The following is a 19,545-nucleotide window of genomic DNA, read 5'->3' as shown; positions in this document are numbered from 1 at the left end:
TGTTTCCAGCATCTTTCTCTCAGCTTGGAACTGAACCGGATGGATTTTTCTTCCAACAACAGAAAATCTCCTTACTCTTACTATCATACCAGCTGCAGTAATTTCACCTAGCAAAATGTATTGAAAAGGGAGAAAGGATTCATACTTACGTATTTATAAAATAAAGCAATGACAACTTTGATATGTTAAAATACATAACATAACTGTAAAGCAGGCACTAAAAATTGTGATTTAAAGCAGGGGAACTAAACAGGTGAAACTCAAAAAATTAGAGTATCTTGCAAAAGTTCATTTATTTCAGTAATGCACTTAAAAGGTGAAACTAATATATAAGATAGATTCATTACATGCAAAGCAAGATAGCTCAAGCCATGATTTGTCATAATTGTGATGATTATGGCTTACAGCTCATGAAAACCCCAAATCCTTAATCTCAGAAAATTAGAATATTGTGAAAAGGTGCAATATTCTAGACTCAAAGTGTCCCACTCTAATCAACTAATTAAGCCTTTAAATGGTCTCTCAGTCTGATTCAGTAGGAATCACAACCATGGGAAAGACTGCTGACCTGACAGTTGTGCAGAAAACCATCATTGACACCCTCTATAAAGAGGGAAAGCCCCAAAAAGTAATTGCAAAAGAACTTGGATGTTCCCAAAGTGTTGTATCAAAGCACATTAATCAAAAGTTATGTGGAAGGGAAAAGTGTGGAAGAAAAACGTGCACATCCAACAGGGATGACCGCAGCCTGGAGAGGATTGTCAAGAAAAGGCCATTCAAAAGTGTTGGGGACTTTAGCAAGGGGGACTGAGGCTGGAGTCAGTGTATTAAGAGCCACCACATACAGACGGATCCTGGACATGGGCTTCAAATGTCATATTCCTCTTGTCAAGCCGCTCCTGAACAACAAACAACGTCAGAAGTGTCTTACCTGGGCTAAAGAAAAACAGACCTGGTCTGTTGCTCATTGGTCCAAAGTCCTCTTTTCTGATGAGAGCAACTTTTGCATCTCATTTGTAAACCAAGGACCCATAGTATGGAGGAAGAATGGAGAGGCACACACTGCAAGATGCTTGCAGTGCCTCAGTCCACTCCTTGTGAAAGTCCCTAACACTTTTGAATGGTGTTCCAGTGTGAAGTTTCCACAGTCTGTGTTGATTTGGGGAGCCATGTCATCTGCTGATGTTGGTACACTGTGCTTCATTAAGTCCAGGGTCAATGCAGCCATCTACCAGAAGATTTTGGAGAACTTCATGCTTCCTTCCGCAGACAAACTTTATGGGGATGCTGACTTCATTTTCCAGCAGGACTTGGCACCTGCCCACACTGCCAAAAGCACCAAAACCTGGTTCAATGACCATGGGATTACTGTGTTTGATTGGCCAGCAAACTTGCCTGACCTGAACCCCATAGAGAATCTATGGGGAATTGCCAAGAGAAAGATGAGAAACATGAGACCGAACAATGCAGAATAGCTGAAGGCCGCATCCTGGTCTTCCATAACACCTCAGCAGTATAAGGTGACCAGACGTCCTGCATCTGGCAGGACAGGCACGCCTTCCCATAATTTTTCCCGCGTCCCAGGCTGTTCTTAAAAAACCCCGCTTTATTTTGGCGTCACAGCTCGCTCGCTCCCCCGCCCATCAGCTGCTAGCTCGCTGGCTCAGTCCATTCTATCTACACTAAAAATCTAAGCCAGCCCAGCCTGCCGCTCACTGATTGGCCTGAACTCCAGCCAATCAGTGAGCTAGCTGGGATGGAAAACTTTAAGCACGCGGCGTGCTTAAAATTTTCCATCCCAGCCAGCTCACTGATTGGCTGGTGTCCGCTTAGCTTAGCATGCCGCGCGAGTCTCCATTTCATTTCGTCTTTTGCTTGCTGCTTAGCTTAACTGGTGAGTAATGGTACTGGTGGGAATCAGGAGGCGCTGGGGGGAGGAGACGGCCCTCCTCTCCTTCTCCCCCTTTGCGGAGTTTCCCTGTGTCTCCCAGGTCATGCCCGTCCCCTCTCAAAAGGATTCAGCTCGGCCACCGCTTCCTCCTCTTCTTCTTCCTCCACCTCCTCCTCCCTGTCCATGGTGGCAGTCACAGGATGGATGGGGCAGCACAGAGAGAGAGAGAGAGAGAGAGAGTCCCATCCCGCGAGGAGATGCCCACCGAGCTGCGGGTCCCCCCGCTGCCGCCGCCTTCTTTCCTTCCACCTCTTCCAAGACCGCCCTTACGAGTCTGCGAGGTGTGGTCGCTTCCCACCGCAGCACAGGCACCGCCACCGGCAGCAGAAGCTCCAGGACCGAGTAGAAGTTCTCTGCGTGAGGTGAAACAGCCGCCCCCGCCCTCCCCTGCGGCGGTGGCTGTTTCACCTCGCACAGAGAACTTCCACTCAGTCCCGGAGCTTCTGCTGCCGGTGGCAGCACCTGTGCTGCGGTGGGAAGCGAGTCCATGAGGCGTGGTTGCTTCCCACCTGGAGGTGGCAGCAAGAGCAGTGCGTTGTTGTTGTTGTTGTTGAAGAAGACGCCGGGGCCAGCCTGCTCGTCCATGGCTGGAGCCGTCGTCACGGGTGGGAGGGACCTTCCATTCTTCCTCTGCACCTCGCCCAAGCGGTCGTTACAGTCGCTGCCGAAGTCCGACATCCGCCACCACCGCTTCCCTCATCCGTCTCGATCACTGGAAGCAGTAACAAACTGGGCGCATCTGCTCCGCCGTCAGCGCTCTGACAGCCACCCCCGCCGGCAGCTTCCGGGCCTCGCTGGAGTCAATTGCAAAACCGCATTCAGTGGTTTGAGGACCTGAGGCATCTTGGGAAATGCAGTTCCCTATCAGAAAGAATGGAGTAGCTGCGAATTTGTAACAACAACAACAACAGAAGATAATAACTTGGTGCTTCGCAGGTTACGAAAATCTCAAGTTTGATTTGCATACTGTTTTTTAAAAGTTAGATAAAGAAATTATGCTGTGAAAGCGACTAGAAAGCCGCCCCCCTCCCCTGTGTGCGAGAAAGGGAAGGAGAGGAAGGAAGGAGGGAGGGGGTAAAGAAAAGAAGAAGGGAAGGGGGAGAAGATGGAAGGAGAAAAGATGGATGGAAGGAGAAAGAATGGAAGGAGAAGGAGGAAGATGTAAGAAGAAAAGAAGAAAAAGAAGAAGGGAGTGAAAAATGAGGGAAGGAGGTAGGAAGAAAAGGGGTAGAGAGGGAAGAGAGGGAAAGAGCAGAAAGACAAAGAGGATGAAGTTGATAGGCAAGAGGAAGGAGGAAGGAAGGAAGAAAGAAAAAAGGAGGGAGAGAGGAAAGAAGAAAAGATGGAACTAGAAAGGAAAGAAGGGAGGGAGAAAAGGGGAAGACAGGGAAAGAGCAGAAAGACAGAGAAGGTGAAGGTAGATAGGCAGAAGGAAGGAAGGAAGAAATAGGAAGGAGGGAAGGTGAAAGGATGGAAGGAGGAAGGAACAGAAGCGAAGAGGAAGAGAGAAATGGAAAGAGCAGAAAGACAGAGAAGGTAGATAGGCAAAAGAAATGAAGCTGAAAGAATGGAAGGAGGAAGGAAGAGTAAAGGAGGAAGGGAGAGAGTGAGGAAAGAAGAGAGGATGGAAGGAGAAAGGAAGGAAGAGAGGGAAAGAGCAGAAGACGGATAAGGTGAAGGTAGATAAGCAAGAGGAATGAAGGAAGAAATGAGGTGTCTCGAGGAGGGGGAAAACATTTAGTGACCAAAGTTACAATGGCATTGAAAAAAGTGACTGATGACCATTTTTCACACTTAGCGACCGTTGTGACCATTTTTCACACACATTGCAGCATCCTCATGGTCACGTGATCAAAATTTTGTTTGGCAACAGATTCGTATTTATGCTGGTTTCAGTGACTTTTTTAATCAAGCCCCCTCCTCCCCCGTCAATGGTGTCCCTCTTTACCAATCTGAAAATCTGGTCACTTTACAGCAGAACCACAGGCTGATAGCTTCCATGCCACACCACACTGAGGCAGTAATTGCTGCAAAAGGGGCCCAAACCAAGTACTGAGTACATATGCATGCTTATACTTTTCAGAGGTCCAATATTGTTCTATGTATTAGCCTTGTTTTATTGATTGCATGTAATATTCTAATTTTCTGAGATTGTGGATTTGGGGTTTATATGAGCTGTAAGCTTTGCATGTAATGAGTCTATCTCATATATTAGTTTCACATTTTAAGTTGCATTACTGAAATAAATGAACTTTTGCCCGATATTCTTTTTTTTTTTTTTGAGTTTCACCTGTAGTAGTTCATCCCTGCTCACAATTTTACCACTCTAGTAACTACAACCCACACCTGGCTCCTTCTTTCTCTGCTGAGCCCTAAGTATGGCAACAAAACCCAGTGGGGAAATGTGCTCAAGCACTTCAGGAGCAAAACGATTGGGAAGAGGAATAGAAGAGTAAACATTTATTTTGTTCCTGTTACTACTCTTCCCATCTTCTACCTCTGCTCCAATAACTTTTGGCAGCATGAATCATACTCTGAAAAAAATGATGTCCTGCTGTCAGGTTTCATCAGCCCCCTTATCTTTTCAAACAAAAAGAAGTTATGAAAACAAACAGAACAAAGAGTGGGAATGATGAGGCCAATAACAATCCCAGGCTTTGTATATACTGCACCAGCCTCTGTTGAATATTATTTTGATATATGTAGGATGTGGATGATTTTAGTGAAGCAATTAATCAAGCAATGACTATACTTATGTGTTCAATTATAGACTTTATGGTTGATTAATCTTTAGAAGATGTGTCATTATTGCTTTTGGGATCCTTTTTTAGAATTCCTTTGCTCTGAGGACAAAGAGTAATGTGTAACACTGCAGAGGAAGATTTTAACAAACTTGTTCACTTGGAAGATGTGATTAAGAAAGGGACTTAGAGAGCCATTATTTTCCATTTTAGAACTATTGATTTGTTTCCTAAATCAGAAAAGCCACTAAATATAGATATTTTATTCAACAGCATCAACCTGTCTCATATGCTTATTAAAAAATCTCACCCTCATGGTTGGTATGTTTATTTCTCAATCTTTTTCTACCAATGGCCTGAAAGTTTCAGGATACTGTGCAGTTTCTTAATTGTTCCTAGCACTGCACTCTCCTGGACAGATTGTAGTATGGAGTCTCTTTACCAAGCAGTATTTTTGCTCTCAGGAAGCCTGAAATCCAGGAGTCGACCGGAGGTTCTCCAGCAGGAGTGGGTGTGAAGAAGGGGCAGCATCTCATTAGACCCAGAGGGAGTGCAACTGGTCCCTCGTAGGTCAGAGATTTGCTCTCTGAATCAGAGTTGGGGCGGCTGACTTCAGGCCAAAGCAATTGAGCAATAGCATGCAGGAGACGAGATGAAAGCCTGGTAAGATCTAATTAATAGTCATAAATCAGAATTTGGAATGGCAAAGAACCTTGAGATAATAAATAATATTAATGGACAGATCCGGATTTTGGCAAAAAGAAAGAAAGAAAGGGGAAAAATAGAGGGTTGAATCACTAGCACAAAAAGAGCCATTTGCTTGAAACAATTTGGACAGAAAAGGAGAGAGTAGAGAAGTGACAAATCCACTCAAATACAAACTCTAAATTTGGTTTTGGATTGGAAAAGATTGTGTTTTTAAAGGAGACTAGGAGGTTGAAACAGAAGCCAAAACATACCAAGGAGATTTGCTTCATTCGAGTTTCTTCTAACTAACATATCTTAAGCAACTCCAATTAATGAGAGGTGGAATGTAACAAGGGGAAAAAACAAGAAAAAAGCACTATTTTCTCACTGATAATCTACTCTTGCCTGTGTGGTGAATGGAATGTGAAACTCTAAGCAGGAAGACTTAATTAACCAATTGCCATAAATCAGAATTTGGAAAAGCAGGAGGCGAAGAGAAACATATTGGAGTTTGGCTGTATGTGAGTTTGTTCCAATTAATATATTTTGAACAACTATAACCAACAAGAGGTGAAAAGTAACAAAGGGGGGAAAAATAAAATTAAGAACTGGGAAAGTACGAAGGATTTTTTCTGGGGTTTTTTTTGTTGCCAAAGGAAGAACAAACCTCTCTTCCTCTCCACATCAGCTGAACTACATAATTTAAGGTGGACCAGAACTCTGAAATAAGAACTGTATAACTAATGTAACTTTTGAACTGGACATTATGGAAAGGTGGGAAATTGAAGAACTACATGAAATTATAAAAAATATGCATAAATCATTAAAATCAAGTCTAAATCGAATTTTGAATTCAGAGAAGCAGGAAGTGAAAGAAGAAGAGGAGGGATAATGAGGGGATAGAAATAGTGGAAAATAAAAAGCAGACACAAAACTTCATTGGGTTTGACAGTGGTACAAGGAAAATTGAAAAGGAGGAGATATGTCCCAACAAAAGGAGATAAAAAGCAGACAAAAGATCTTACTGAGTTTGACAGTGACATAGGGAAAACTGAAGAAGGTGGACATGTGAAAACAAAGAAAAGGGAGAAGATAGGAATAGAGAAGTGGGACAAAAGACTTATTAGGAAAAATCAAACAATTAGAAATTGTTATATGGGGAAATATAAAGCTGATATATGTGGTTTACTCCTATACATGATAATAAAACTGAGTTGCTAACTGATTGAATATGATAATGGAAAGATAATTAAATAAAGGTTAAAATATATGGAACATGGACAAATATGAAACTGTAGTGGGGAGAATGTAAAGTAGAGGTATGTGATTCACTTTTATACATGACAATTAAACTGAGTTGCTAATTGATTGAATATGACAATGGAAGGACAATTAAGTATGATTTAAAATAGATGAAATATGGATACATATAGAACTCCTAAGATGATGAACAAAGTGAGATGTGTACTGCTTGTTATTCTATATAGTAGATTAATGGAATTGTAATGAACATTGAACAGTAAGAATTGTTATTTAAAGACACTTAAAAGTAAACTAAGCCAAGATATGGGAAAATGGAGAGGAAACATAAAATAGACTTACAATGGGAAGTTATTGAGATTATAAAGACAGAACCACAAATTTGGGACATGTAAGGATGCATAATTATATAAATATAATGATGAGAATAGCTGGGAATTGTAACCAGGTCTACATCTCGGCCAAAAATAGGCTGGGGGAAGGTTTAAAAATAGAATTACTATATATGTATACGTTTTTGTTTCTCTTTTAAAAAAGGAGGAATATATATGTTAAAATTAAATATGTATATTGAAAAGGAATTATAAATAACATCAACATAAAATGGAGCTCGCTCAGAGGCTGAAATAAATGTAAATGAGATCAAGAGTGTGAAATAGATGAGAGAGGTAAGGGAAGAAGAGAGGGTAGGAGTGAAGGCAGGGGGGAAGAGGAGAAGAGAAAGAAGGAGTGGAAAGGGGAGAGAAGAGAAGGAGAGAGGAAGGGGAAGTAGAGAAGAGAAGGATGACAAAGGGAAGAAAGGAGGTAGGGAGGAGGAGGAGAGAGGGAGAAAAAAGTGATTGATAAGGTACAAATATGGTGTATGCAGAGCAGAAGAGCCAATAATTATTTTTAGGAGTTGATGGTAAGATGAATTGATGTAAATATTTAATAATATAATACGATGTTGGTTATGTAATAGTATGCATGTTGTTATATGTTATGAAAATGAAAAATAAAATAAAAAATATGAGGAAGCCTGAAATCCAAGCAGGATTTTTTAGGAAGGACCATTTACAGCCACCCACAGAATAGAGAGAATTGAAAATATCATACCAATATCCTGCTTAGATTTGGGGATGAAGTTCATTTCTGCCTATGGAACTGAAGATAACTGCAGTGTTAGATGAAAAAAGGAGAGCCGCAACCCTCCTCCCCCCACACACCAGAAAGAATGTCAGACAGTTCTTTCACTCCATCCGCTTAACAATCCATCAAGTCACTTAACAATGACAGCTCTCTGGGGAGAGCCAGAATTGCAACTGTTCAGCAAGAAAATCACATGATTGCCATGTTTAACAACTGCAAAGACTTAAAATCTAAATTCTTGGTTCAATTGTAGATTTAAATTGACTATCTTCATATGTTCTTCATATGTTTTAGGGGACTGGAGACTAAAACATATGAAGAACGGTTGCAAGAACTGGGTATGTCTAGTTTAATGAAAAGAAGGACTAGTGGAGATATGATATCAGTGTTCCATATCTCAGGGGTTGCCACAAAGAAGAGGGAGTCAAACTATTCTCCAAGGCACCAGAGGGTAGAACAAGAAGCAATGGGTGGAAACTAATCAAGGAAAGAAGCAACGTAGAACTGAGAAGAAATTTCCTGACATTTAGAACAATTAATCAGTAGAACAGCTTGCCTCCAGAAGTTGTGAATGCCCCAGCACTGGAAGTCTTTAAGAAGATGTTGGATAGCCATTTGTCTGAAATGGTATAGGGTTTGTTGCCTAGGCAGGGGGTTGGACTAGAAGACCTCCAAATTCCCTTCCAACTCTGCTATTGTATTATCTGTATTGACAGCACATTTGAAACTTGCAAAATGAGACGCTAATTCCCACAGATTAATATGTAAGATAACATGCAGAAGAGCCTTGCTATCCAAGTGAAAACTACATATGATCCCTTCTTTATATTCTGCATAATTTCCTGGAGACAAGGGGCTCTACCAGGTCTAGAGAATCAAGGTGGGATTTTGGAAACAAACACATCCTATGTATTACATAAACAGCATCCATATTCTATGATCAGGAGTTAGTAGTCAGTGGGGAAAAGAGTTGTACCAGTAGGAACAAAAGTGAGAATATCTAGCACTGTTGCTGCATTACTGTGAATGAATGAAGAGCTTTCATTCAAAGAACTGGCATTTATGAATGACTAGATTGTGACACAGTTGAGATCCTCTGTAGAATTGAAAATACCTATACACACAAGCATCAATAAGGAGAATTTGCAAAGAGAAGAGATGTGATAAACTGGTAGAAATGTCACAAAAATTAAGATCCAAAAGGTGTTGTCTATTCCACTGGCACTTATTATATCAGCATCCTGTATCTCAGTTAATATGCAGACTGTTTTTTTTTAACTTTCATCTTGTTATCCTCATTCTGGATTATTTCTATTTTCTATCCCAAATTATCACTCAGAATGCAGTTAGTTCATGCAGGTTCCTTTTTCAATTAGATTGTGACATGAATATTGAGACAATAGTTGTGAACCAGGCCATGATTTTTCAGAGCTTCCTGTTCTCCAATTTAATTTCTCCAGGCAAGGTGACTGTTTTCTCTGGCTTTGCTGCTATTTCTCTTCAACATATCATTACCTAAGAGAAGAATTATCTATCAATCACAAACCTGCTTTAGGAAAGGTCTGACCTCCTCTAACCTCATTTGGCTACCCTTCTGTCCCACCTCATATTAGCATCTCACAAATTAAAGTGGAAATAAATAAATATATGAGAAGACAAAATGGAAGAAACAACTTTTGAAATGAAGGAGGAGATACTACATCACAATGAGGCCCAGAAAGCACCTTCAGAACTGCTTGCTGTTCTTTTTATTTAAAATCTAGGAGCCATGGAAACCAGTGGAGGGAGTTGTTGTTGTTGCTATTATTATTGTTATTGGTTTTCTTATTGATTTAATCCTCAATTCAATTGACAATCTGGGACTGGTAAAAATGTAACAGTTCAAGTCCTAACAAAGGACCTAAGAGCTATTAAGGTAGCATCTGAGAATATAGGTAGTTCCGAGTATGTTTTTTTAAAGGATATTCAGATGCAATAAGTTCAAAATTGCCAGTTACCTAGTTTATCAAATTTAGTATTGCTCTAAGAGCCCTTGTTACTATTGGTATAACCATTTCTTTCTTTCTCCATAATCATTCAACTTTAATTGGCAAATCATGATATTTTGATTTTTTTTTTCTAGCTCTTTCACTTCAATTCATGTTATTGCAATATCAATGACTTTTTTCTGTTACACAATAGTGATGTAAGGCATGTGGTGGGCCACATAGCTGTCTATTTATATTCAAAAGTCCCACAAGTTCTTCATTTGCTCATTTTCAAGAACTTTGTCAATTTGGTGTTCTCAGTCATCTTGCTTCATTCAAAACCAAACTTTGGGCAAAGCTTCCAATGTATAATTTTGGCAACTTGATCATGATGTTGTAGATAATCAGTCTGTGAAATTTTGCTGCAGCCACTGATAAGGTGATCAACTGTTTCATCTTTCTCATTGCATAAGCAATATTTGCTGTTGTTATTGATACGTTTAATTTTTGCTCTCATAGACTTGGTCTGCAAGGCTTGCTCTTGGGCAGCCAAATGAAGCCTTCTTCTCTTTTTTTATTCAGCATTCCTGATTTCAACCATCTCCATGTTAGCTTTGTATCTACCTTTCCTTCAAGTATTGACTGTGCATAGGCTTTTTTTCACAGAAACCTGAGGGTCAATTATTTCCTTTTAATATTCTGTTTTCAATCTAGTTTTCAAGTGGCATTCTTTGTTCACCTTCTTCAGCAGAGGCTCTTTTGCTTTTTTATGTAGTCATTTAAGCATTTTTTTCCTCTTCTAGTTTGTTTCACCTATAAGAGTCCTCTGCCACCTGCCAACTGATTAACATCAATTCTTGGATGCAGAACATGGTACATTATCTTGCATTTTCTTGTCTTTTGATCCAACTTATCAAGTTCAAGCTGAATCCAATCAATTATTCCAGCTGAGTATGGTATTACAGGCACTGCCAGGTGTTAATTGCCTATATGATATTTCCTCCACTTAGCTTTGATCTCAATATTTTTTGGATTGGATTGTGTTGAAGTAGATAACTTGAGTTGATTGTGCAACAGGTCAGAGGGTTCCAAAACTTCTAAGTACTTGCATCCTTCTGGTGTTATGCTTTTATCAACTGTTCATGATCAAATTCAAATCCATCATCTTCAATAAATTTTCCTGCCTTAACAACAATTGTTGCATATTTGTCCATTGCATCTCAATGTCTCTGCTAAACTCCTCAATGATTTTCAACAGTGACCTCAACCCTCATCTTGCATTCAAATTTATTAATGATTTCAACCAGAATCTTTGCAGCTCATCTAAACCAGGAGCACTCCAGTTCTTAATCTTCTTTGCTTGTTCCTGCACTATTTATTTTGTTGTGTGAACATTTTCAATTTTAGTCACTTTTACAGTGCTTTCAACCTACTCGATCCACTTTGCATTCCCATTGTGCTTCTTGTTGTTTTCCCACAAGTTCATTCAAAATTTCAGGAAAAAAATTTTGTTAGGTTTTTTTACTTGTGGTAGCACCATGTCTACTTTCAAGAGTCTTATAGAAATGATGCTGGTTCACTCAAAATTGGGAGGTTTGTGAGTTTAGAAAAAGAAACCAGCAAGTCAGACTGATTTTAACACATCCAATTACAATTTTCATGTAGTCATTTGGTGTCCAACATACTAGTATTAAGCTAAGCCATAAGACGCACATATTCAGCTGTGGAGAAGACCAACTTTAATTAATATCTGAGGATGACAACTGAAGTTCCCCATGTAGTTCCACATAGTTTCTGGAGTATGTTGTTTCCACCATATTCTTATAGGACACAGTCTGGTCTAATATTACTCCAAGATACTTTGGAGGAGGATTATAAATGTAGTAAATTGTTATTTAAGTAGACCTTTGGGGCTTCATATACAAGTTTGTTGCTAAGCACGTAGTTATCATTTTCCTGGTACTAGGAGTGCCTTCGGTTAGTGAATAATTTTCCCAAGGTTTTAAGATCTTTGGACAGGAGGCTGTTTGCAATTTCCATGTGTTTTTCTTCCACTATGAACATCAGCATATCCAAATTTATGTCTTCTTGTCACTAGCATATTTGATATGTGTAAGTTGAATAGTTCTGCCATTACAGAACGTATTGAAAGGCCATTGTTTAATTTTCTTAACTTACTTATGTTTTCCCCCATTATTGTCTTAAACAACCGATCATTCAGCAGGTTATTAATTAGTCAATAGAGATTTTTGCAGAGGATATGGCAGTTTGTATCACAACCTGCCCAGTAGTGGGATTCAAAAAATATATTACTGGTTCTGTGGGCATGATTTGGAGGGCATGGTGTGGCGTGGCTTGGTGGGTGTGGCTTGGTGGGCATGGCAGGGGAGGGATACTGTAAAATCTCATTCCCACCGCACTCCAGGAGAAGGATATTGTAAAATCTCCATTTCCTCCCGATAAGCTGGGACTTTGAGGGCAGGGCCAATCAGAGGTGGTATTTACCGATTCTCCGAACTACTCAAAATTTCCACTACCAGTTCTCCAAAACTGGTTGGAACATGCTGAATGCCATTTCTGAACCTGCTCTTCCAAACTGTGTCATATGCTGCAATTAGTTCTACAAACATGGCCATGATTTTGATGCATCATTGGCATCTTACTTCAATATAGCATGTGGAGCTTAGCGCCTGGTTTACACAACTCCAGTTTTGTCAGAAGCTGGCTTGTTCCATGAGCAGATGTTCATCCATTATGGAACCTATCCTATTTAAATTAATCTTTCCAGGAGTTTGTAGCAGGAGATCAACGGGGTAATAAGCAACAGCTTTTAAATTTGTCCTGTGGTTTGCCAGGTTTTAGAAGTGATATTATTTTAGCTTTTTAAAAAAATTCTGATGGGAGGCAGTTATTGTATGTTTCAGAAGAATTTACCAATTCAATTCTGTGTGTGCTTCCTGGAGTTTGTTAGGAATTCTGGATGCATACTATCAAAGCCTGGTGCTTTATCACATCTCAGATATTAATGATAATGTCAATATTCTTTATAGAGAAGGGACAAGAGTACTCAGAAGACGTTTGGCCTGACTGCCATTTTTTTAACCCTTGGAGCTTTGGAGATAGATACAACTCAAGAAGGTATTTGGTCAGTTACATTAGATGTTTTTGTGTGTGTTGTCTAGCTCAACCCAATTTCCTTAATAGCCTCTAAGCTTTTCTGCTGGTTTTACTGAAATTTAGTGATTTTGTTTAATGTTACCACTTCTTATGTTGCATCCAAGCTGTGAAGACATCATCAGCAATCTCTGGATCATCACTCTGAACGAAGGTCTGCTAGAGTCCTTCAATCTCTTCATTCCATCCTGGGATGTACTCTCTTTTACATTTTTGAAGTTTATGTCTTTTAAATGAGGCAATTATTGCCTTCATAAATCTATGATAATGCTGACTATCCATTGTCTAGTTTTATCAAGATTTTTGGCAAATTTGGGCCAGTTTGTTTTTCGAAAATTCTAGCTGGATCTAGGAGTGGAGCAAATTACAGAAATTTGTATTTCAACTTCTAGCAAGATAGGATGGTGTTGGTTGTGCAGGAATATATCTATTACTTTACTGTGGGATTGGCCATGAATTTGGATCTTCTATAATGAAGAACAAGTCTGAAATTTTTGTATTTGTACAGATGTATTTTCTACCTTTTATTTTCTGAACTAAAAGCCATACTCATTCACACATACGGGCATGTCTACTCCATTCAAACTTTTATTTTCTGAACCATAGTGGAGGATACCCACTATGCAAAATAGCTCACTTTACATTCTTGTTTTAATAAAAGTTTTACTGTTTATGGATACAACCAGTGTTATATACATAAGTAGGCAGTCATACAGCTATTTTAAATAACAATAACATAACAAAATACTTTTTGAATGATGTAACTGTCCACTACATTCATCTGAGTTATATATAGATAGGCGTTATTTGCCAACTGAAGCATCTACTGATGTTTCAATATGTGGATATATCATAAGTCTACACAGGCAAAACATCTGAGCCATAATAGTTCTAATACAATTAACTGGAGGAAGAGAAGGGGGAGAGAGGAGAGAGAGAGATTTCATAGCACAGTTGATTGAAGACTTGACTGTAAGTAACTTCTATGTGAGGTCAAAGAACCTACATATTCCAGAATTTAAGAACTTCCTTCCATCTTAATGCTCAGCATTATTTTCTAAGCTTTTCTGATATAGGAATTTCCAGATCTCCTTAGATTTGTCTGTTACTTTCTGCAGGCAAAACATGTATTCTCCTGTTGAGCTATGATCTGTCGCCAATTCAGCAAAGGAGTTGTAAAGTGCTTAATCAAACACTAGAGCAGGCCTGTATGAACTTAAGCTATGTGATTTATTGGTATTAATAAGGTGACCAGATGTCCCGATTTCAGCATGACAATCACGCTTTATAACAATTTGTCTCGTTTCCTTCTGCGTTTTAAAAAAGTCCCAATTTTCTGGCTTCATGTTGAAAGCCCAGTGGATTTGCTTAAGAAATCCTAACCGGGGCAAGACAAAAGACACCCTGTCTAACCTCTCTCTCTCTGTCTCAGTACTTTCATTGAAGATATAATTAAAACATTAAAGCAACAAAACGGACCTCCCCCCCGTGCCGCTTTTACCTCATTTTATAAGAAAAAAATGATCTAGTACCATAGAGCTGCAGGAAATGGCTAGAGAGGTTACGAGTGTTACTTCCTGGATTTTCTGGAGGGGAGGGGCACGGAGGTTGGAGGTCTGCTCTGAAAAATGGTGGCAAAGTTTCTTTGAAAAATATTTCCCTGACTAATTTCACCATTTCAATTTGCTCAGTTCTTTGTATTAACATCTACATCATTCTGGGTTTACTTGGAGTGCAAGCCTGCTGGTAAGTGGGTTTTTTTCTTTTCTTTTTTAATGTATTTTAAAATAATATTTTATTTATTGTGCATAGGATTTATTAAAATAGTTTTATTCTGTGTGGATTTAAGTTAAGAACTTCCTGTTATTAAGCTTTCCTTAATCTCTGAGTAGATTCCCACCAACTTCAAGATCCCAAGGGCACATCTTGGAAGCTACACCTTTGCTTAGTTTATAGATGATGCCTTTCCTTAAATATGAAAATAAATACATTTATTGTTCAAATGTGTACATCTCAATAGAAATGACTCGCAGGGGTAACAACTAAAATAATAATATAAAACAGTATTTACAAAAACAGGAGCAACTGTTATGAAAATTATTATTAAAAAATAAAGAATAAAAATGTAGATATTAAGTATATTAATTGCAGCAACCACAATACAATACCTCGGTCCTTCTTTTCATTAAACTAGACATACCCAATTCCAAGGAATTAAAAGACGCTTGCTCCTGGGGAGAAAAGGTATGGCAAATCTAGACAGCATCCTAAAAAGCAAGGTGACCAGATTTTCAATAAAGAGGGACACCTTTGACCGAGGGTGGGGGCTTGATTAAAAATTTTATACGGAGCAACAAAAATTTTCATACAATGCAAAAATAGTATTGTAATATTTTTTTTATTTCAACATAACTACAATTTACAAATATAAATTGTAACTGTTGCCAAACATCAAAATTTTGATCACGTGACCATGAGGATGCTGCAATGGCCGCTAAGTGTGAAAATGATCGCTAAGTGTGAAAAATGGTCATCAATCACTTTTTTCAAGGCCATTGTAACTTTGGTCACTAAGCCCATTATACCACCTTTGTTGCCACAGTTCTTAAGTGAATAACTGCAGCTGATAAGTTAGTAACATAAGTGAATCTTGTTTCCCCATTTGACTTTGTCAAAAGGTGATTATATGACCCCAGGACACTGAAACCATCATAAATACGAATCTGTTGCCAAACATCAAAATTTTGATCGTGTGACCATGATCACGCCTTTCTTGCCACAGTTCTTAAGTGAATAACTGCAGCTGGTATTTTGTATTTTGGATAGAATCTTTTTTAAAATTTGTCTAAGACAATTTTAAAACGCGTTAGCGGCGGCGTTAGCGGCGGCGTTAGCGGCGGCGTTAGCGGCGGCGTTAGCGGCGGTGTTAGCGGCGGCGTTAGCGGCGGCGTTAGCGGCGGCGTTAGCGGCGGCGTTAGCGGCGGCGTTAGCGGCGGCGTTAGCGGCGGCGTTAGCGGCGGCGTTAGCGGCGGCGGCGTTAGCGGCGGCGGTGGCATTAGCTGTAGCGGTGGTAGCGGTGGTAGCAGTTGAAGTGGGGGGCAGCTTACCTTTCATGAGGGAAGCCCTCCAGGCCTTCCCTTGCAAAAGCCGCGGGCTCGTGTGCACTGCACGGCCAAAGGCAGGGGGGCGTTAGCGGCGGCGGTGGTACCGGCAGTGGCGGCATTAGCAAGCCACTCCCATCAGGTCACATGGGTGCCAAGGAGGCCACGCCCACTGAGTAGGTTCATATGTATGTATATATTTAAAGTCACAACCCCTGGTATGCCCAAATATGGGAGGAAGATCACTACTTCCATTCTCTGTCCTTCGGCTCATCACAAGAGACCATCCAGACAGAAACTGATTACTGTAACATGCTCTACATGGGGCTGCCCTTGAAGAGTGTTCGAAGACTTCAGTTAGTCCAGAATGCAGCCTTGCGAGCGATTGTGGGTGCACCCAGGTACACCCACGTTACACCTATCCTCCACGAGCTGCACTGGCTACCCATTAGTCTCCGGACCTGATTCAAGATGCTGGTCGTTACCTATAAAGCCCTAGATGGCATCGGACCTGGGTAGCTGAGAGACTGCCTCCTGCCGATTACCTCCCTTAGACCGATCAGATCTCACAGGTTAGGTCTCCTCCGGATTCCATCTGCCAGCCAATGTTGGCTGGCGACTCCCCGGGGGAGAGCCTTCTCTGTTGCAGCTCCAGCCCTCTGGAATGACCTCCCCGTGGAGATCCAGACCCTTACTACCCTCCCGGCCTTCCGCAAAGCCACCAAGTCCTGGCTGCTCCAGCAGGCCGGGGGGCTTGTGAAACATCCAGCCCCACGGAAACTGTTAATGTTGCGGGTTTTTTTAAAGTGTTGTCTTTGTCTATTTATCCCCCTTCCCTTGTCTATTGTGAGCCACCTGGAGTCCTTCAGGAGTGGGCGGCATACAAGACAAATAAACTAAACTAAACTAAACTAAACCCAATATTTTTTACTGTTGCCTTTTTGTTACATTTGTTATATTTATGCTGATTTATTTACTTTATTTATTTATTTATCAGCACAAATATAACATATATATATATATATATATATATATATATATATATATATATATATATATATATATATATATATATATATATATATATATGTAATCAGTATATTATACATACATACATACATACATACATACATACATACATACATACATACATATATATATATATATATATATATATATATATATATCAGTGACATGGGGTGAGCTTCATGGACGGTGAGACAAGCGCGAAAGCCCCGCGACACGTCCCGCTCTATGGCGGACACGGCGCCGGGACTTTAAAGCCCTGCTGCCTGGGTCCTGCCGCCACTTTAAAGCCCTGCCGCTGCGGCCCACTCTATGGCGGATGCGGCGGCAGGGCTTTAAAGCTCTGCCACTGGGGCCTGAGAGGCCATGATTCCCCCCACTCCAGCCAGCCAACCCACCCAGCCCATTCCTCCCCCGGTTCGGCGAGCTCCAGCAGGCTGGATGCGGGTGCGAGGGGCCTGGCAAAAGAAAGCAAGCACCAGCCTGCCAGCGCTGTGTCCAACAGGCCAGGCATCTTGCATATATAGCTGACATAAACATGAGACGCCTGGCCTGTTGGACACAGCAGTGAGAACATCCCTGCCACTGCTGCGCTCCGCCACCTCGCCCCCACCTCCTCCGACCCCACTGCTGTGAAGAAAGAAACACATGCACACACACACACAGACAAATTCTTCACAATAAAAAATTACAAATTAAATTACAATAATTTTGAATCCTCCCCCCTCCCTCCGTCTGATCCACATATCTTTTCCAGCTGTGGATTTCAACTATCCTCTTGTCCACCCGCCATGATGAAAATGTAAAAAATTAAATAAAAAAGCAACTTACTTAGCTTAGGCACGATTTGCTGCTCCCAGATCAGGAGGTGGGAGAATCACATGCTTAACTCTGAGCAAGGGTTAAAAGGCAAAAAATCCCTTATGCAAAGGAGGCCCATAGTTCTCTTGCCTCCCCCTGCAGTTAGCACTAACCAGACTCAGAGTCACTGTGTCTCCGGAGTCTCGCAGCAACTACCTTGGCCTTTTTAAATTATTTTAAATATTCTTTTCTTTTCCACATGACACTGGTGAGGCCCCGCCTCCCCTGCCTCTCCTGACTGCACGTCCCTGATATATATATATATATGAATCGAATCTAATATTAGATTTTTAAATATATCTCTATATATTCCCATTTGGGAGTGCATATCATTGCCTATTTTTGTCTGTAGGTATGATCCTGAAATTTAATTGGCTGACTTGAAACAGCAGAGAGACTAGTGTTGTAAAGTCATAAACTTAGAAGCCTTGCCATTTGAAAGAGCCTTAAATTTACAGTAATTGTATTTCACTTGATAGAATCATTCATGTCCTTAAAATTAATTGCACAGTAAAGCATTTTCAGGATCAAGGCCAAAGAAACATTTTTCAATAAACCTCAGATAATAGCATAGCTATACCTGCAAAATGCTCTCACCTTTCTTGACAATGTCACAACATGATTAGCTGACTTCTATATTGTCATTGACACAACATCATGAAACAACCCATTTTCATTAAATGATTAGTCAAGTTTTTCTATATAGTACTGGAGAACTGGATCAAAGTCACAGGTATACAATTAAATCTGAAGAATTTGACCTAGCATCAGATAAAGTAGACTGATTCCCCAAATCACATTTAACCCCATCAATCAGTTATCCAATCAGATATCTCACTGGTGATTCTGGCCTCACGCATCAACTTTAACTAAGATTTTTTTTTAAAAAAAAAAAACACTATTTGAAATATAGATCCAGTGTTTCTAGGAAAAGCTAGCAAGACTGCATTATATCACTGCCCCATTCTTCTTTTGCCAAGAAAGCAGCTGTAGAAGTAGTTTGGCATCCATAGAGAGAAGTATTTGGGAGATGTGTTTGGCGATGGCCATTGTTGGCCTTGATTTCTGCAGCAATTATTGTTTTTTCAACTTTATTTATTCTTAATTTTTAAAAGAAGGCTAAGTATGCAAAATAATTCACATTCAGTTGTTCTTATGATCCAAATTACTGGGTGGAATTAGTTAATTCTGTAATTTTGGGGAGTTAAATTAAACCTTCTCTGGATAATTGATTGGTGAAATTGATTCTTTTTTGATGTCTGGACAAAATGCTTAATCTTTGAATGCTTCAGATAAGTAGGTTGTAGGAACAGGACAAATATGTCCTGACATACATATTGTCATTCCCAGTATATATTCTTTCCTTTAAAGTTATTAAAGGAAGAATAGCAGCCAACTTTATATATAACCATAATGAGTGTGTGAGTCTATGAGTGTGTATTTGTAAGTATATATCCCCACATACACATATACATTATGGGGCACAAGGGACAATGTTATGTTGGGGTGTGTAACATAAATCTATATAATGCAGATCTTCCAGACATTTTAAATCTGTTCTTTCATTGCTAGTCTTCCAAAAGAATATTATATAAACTATAGAAAAGGAAAAAAATAACTGAAGACTTTAACTATATATATGATTGATT

This window comes from Thamnophis sirtalis, unplaced genomic scaffold (assembly GCF_051295495.1).
Source record: "Thamnophis sirtalis isolate CommonGarterSnake01/CBP01778 unplaced genomic scaffold, rThaSir2_p1.2 scaffold_4, whole genome shotgun sequence".
Taxonomy (NCBI): Eukaryota; Metazoa; Chordata; class Lepidosauria; order Squamata; family Natricidae; genus Thamnophis; species Thamnophis sirtalis.
This window is presented reverse-complemented; position numbering follows the sequence as displayed.